Source organism: Adiantum capillus-veneris, chromosome 22, assembly GCF_014529385.1.
Source record: "Adiantum capillus-veneris isolate H3 chromosome 22, ASM1452938v2, whole genome shotgun sequence".
NCBI lineage: Eukaryota > Viridiplantae > Streptophyta > Polypodiopsida > Polypodiales > Pteridaceae > Adiantum > Adiantum capillus-veneris.
This window is the reverse complement of record NC_140952.1, coordinates 133,183,027-133,186,998: the sequence shown is the minus strand read 5'-3', so window position 1 is coordinate 133,186,998 and position 3,972 is coordinate 133,183,027.

Below are 3,972 nucleotides of genomic sequence, written 5' to 3'. Positions count from 1 at the left end.
AAATAAAGGAAAAATATGAAAAATACATAGAATATATATATATTGGAGTTTACCCTAGATATAGGATCTAGCTAGGGTGTGAGATGATAATGAGATAGTAGAAATAAATAATCAATGCTTTTTGCCCCAAGTTAAAGAGGCGGAGTTATTGACGCTTTTCCCATAGTATTTTCTGATGGTAAAGTAAGAATAGGTTACCCTTGAGAAAAATGATAGGATGAGATAGAAAGCATATTATTATACTTAAATATGCATATGTACATTATAGAAAATATAACTATGTATCTAAAAAGTTACAAGATAACTCTTGTAGCATGCGTTCCCACTATGTACGTGTCACAGCACGACATCCACCCCCTCTAAACCTGCACATCCTCTGGCATGTTTCAGCCTCATGGTAACTTGTGAAAGCAATTGTATCCCTTGTCATCCCATCACCTCCTCCAGGATCATATGGGTAACTCAAAAACCTGTATTGTCCTAAGAATTGATATTCTCCACATCTTTTAGTTCCTCTCGAATCAGAAGGAATTGTTATATACATTTCTCTCCAAAACATCTGTAACAAATCTCCATTATGCGCAAAATCCTAATGACAAAGAGACATAAGTTCCTCATCCTCCTATTCAAAAAACACTTCCAGGCTTCCTGTAATATACTCGAAAGATTTTTGAAACTGCACTTCAACCTTCTCACCAACCTCTAAATCCATATGTACCTCTTTCGCATAGAAGTTTGAATCTGCATCTTCATTCTCAAAAGAATCCTCTAGATAGCCTTTCTCAACATCGAGAGAAACCTCACAAATATGCATGGTAAACCTCTCATCAATTCTCTCCCCTTTTACCAAATACCTCTCCAGCTTTACATCATAAAACTTTGCATACCTCTCAAATATGGTGTCTAATTCCCTTTCCAAATCATCCTGGTAGGTATGCTCCTGGTCACTTGTAACCGACTGCTCGAAAACCTCCTTGGAGTTAGTCTCTGACACAATATCTTCACCCCTTCTTCATTTTGGACCCATCCCTAAGTTATCTTCAACTGAATCATGTCTCCACTCATCTAGCGAGAACCCTTCTTCATTACATGACTCTGGTGTCAGCATAGAGCTAGCATCCTCTTCTTGCTTCAAGGCATCACCATGTATACCCTTCCTATCCATAAGAGATAGATGCTCACAAACCTACTTGCAATTTGTACCTTGTGACACAAGACCTAAATCCCTTTTATGCCTCAGATATTCTTTGCATACCTACAGGCAACCGAAATTCTTAGAACCCTGTATAGTAGGCACTTTATGGAAAGCATCTTTATTTGCATCTTCACACAGATCAGAAATATCACCCCAATCACAGACCATATATGAAGAGGTTTCTTGCTCTTCTACTCTATCTTCTGATGTCACTTCAACCTGTATAGCATTCCCAAACACTTCTCTATCTTTGATTTGTGAATCTTGAAGATTCATAGCTTCATTCGCAGAACCCCAATCCTCATGCAGAGAATCTGCATCTGTCATTCCTGCAAACACGAATTCAAAAATTTCATCATCACGAATAGGCAATCCAAAATCAGCCTGCTGAAGACTCCAAACTTTGCATAACACCTTCCTCTACCATGGAATTGTGAAAGCTTCACTACAAGAGGTTGTGTGCTCTTGTGACGCTGTTAGCGACGGAAATACATTGGGTTTTTATAACCCCCGGCGTCGCTAAAACCGTCGCTACGAGCGTCGCTATAAGCGTCGCTATATGCGTCGCTATGAGCGTCGCTATATAGCGACGCATATAGCGACGCCTATAGCGACGCTTATAGCGACGTTTACACAGAAGACTATAGCGACGCTCATAGCGACGCTACAGAGCCATAAATAGCGACGCTTATAGCGACGCCCGAGAGAATATTTTTTTGGTGGCAGGGCATTGAATGCCCTGCCACCCATCAACCATATTGTACTTGATTCACTTTTTTAAAAAAGTGCAAAGGTAGATAATAGACCCAAAATAGTCACCCACAAGACGCATTGTTTGCAAAATTGACAATTGTACACATCATAGGCAAAATGAATTGATTGGCAAATGTAATAATGACAATTGTACAACATCATAGGCATAAAGAATTGATTGGCAAAAGGAACTGCGGTGACAAATGTAATAATATACATGGTTCAAAAAGACGTATAAAATCCGTCTCATGATACATAAGCTATGAGAAACCCTAAACTAATGCTATCTAGCTACGGCTAAACTGACGTCGTCTAGTCAGACGTCTCATCGCGTCCAAGCGGCGTATCTGTCGGATTCTGCAAAAAAAGACAATAAGACAGCTTTCAGTAAGTATAAACATATAACGACATTTATAAAACAATACAAAAAATAAAAAAGAGTAAACCCTAATACTAACCATGCCGCCGCGAGAACTGAGAATGTCCATCAGGGCGTTTAAGCCCTTCCTGCCTGCGTACTCGCGCTCGTACGGTGTGGGATCACGTCCTGTCATCGACCACTGTCAAAACATACAAAGATCTCATTATGTTAGAACTAAAAAACTCATAAACTCTAAACTATCGAACATGCATAAAGAGCAATGTGAAAAAACTTACAAAATCGGCCTCAAATGATGCCCATCCACCGCTCCCCAAGTGGTGCGAGCTCCCTGCCTCTACTCGCGCTCTGGCTGCATCCTTTTGTTGCTTCCACTTGTCGGGATTCTCGCGCGCTGCTTTCTTCGCATTCTTCCAATCTTCTTTGGCCAGCCAATCTGGCCTATTCCACCCATTCTTGATTGCTTTTTGCACTTCGGAACGCTTGTGTTTGCAGTATTCGCGCATTCGAATCTTCATCAGGTCTTCATTGAAGCGCTGATCCCGTGTTGGAACGGGAAACTCATCATGAAGTATGCTGATGACTCTGTTTTTTAAATCACTTGGTACTTCACTCCATTTGTTTAGTATATAGTGTCTAAACAGCTGAGAGCAAAGACCACGCATGCGCGAGATCACCTTCTTGCCGTCATCATCCATGATGATGCCGCCGCTGATGTCAACGGAGTAAGGCAAGCCCTCTGGCCGGTGACGCGTGAACCTGGGTGTCCCGGCAGGGGTCTCTAGCGGCGTGTCGATGGGGGTACGGACGTCACATGTCTCCACCGACGTCTGGGCCCCGAAGCGAGGAGTGTCGAGTGGGGTGGCTCCTGGCGGAGTAGGTAGAGGTGTGTAGCTTCTAGGAACAGTCAGCCGTGCAAAACCTGGCGTAGATGGCGATGCTGTGGCTGGTGTGGGGGCGGGCAAAGAAGGGGAGGGTAAAGAGCCTCGTCGAACACGAGGCGGTGTGGAGGCATCGGTGGCCGAATCCCCACAACAACCGCCACCGCCACCACTAGAGCGCCGATGTCTAGACGAGTGTGAAGCTCGTCTCGTCGACGCCGAAGCTTCGGAGCGCGCCGAATGCTCCGAAAGAGAGGGAGATGCGGATGGTGTAGGAACGCGCGATGATGCGCCAGAGCGATGACGCTCCACGTACCACTGTCTCTGCTGCGGTGACAAAGAAGAAAGAAACTCCTCATCATCCATACCTGCATTAAACACACGAATATTTAAACTTAATATTGAATGAATAGAGTAGACAATGACGCAAAGACCATTAAATACAATGACGTAATGACGCATATAAATACAATGACGCAATGAATCGAGTGATAGAAGAGGCAAGTCGAAAACTCAGAATTTTCAATCAAAAGATGTGAGCGCGAGTAGAAAAGAGCGTTATACACCATGGAAGGTACTTAGAGAGCCAGAGCTTTTACAACACGGAGCAAAATTGTTCAAATACAATATTTGTGGCTTTAAGAGATCTCTCTCTCATCCTCGCATAACTCAGCATAACTTCCTATATCTATATAGAGCTCTCCGTTTAAACACATATCCTCTGTTTCATTTTGTAGCTCCTCTGCATGCACCCCATATAGAGT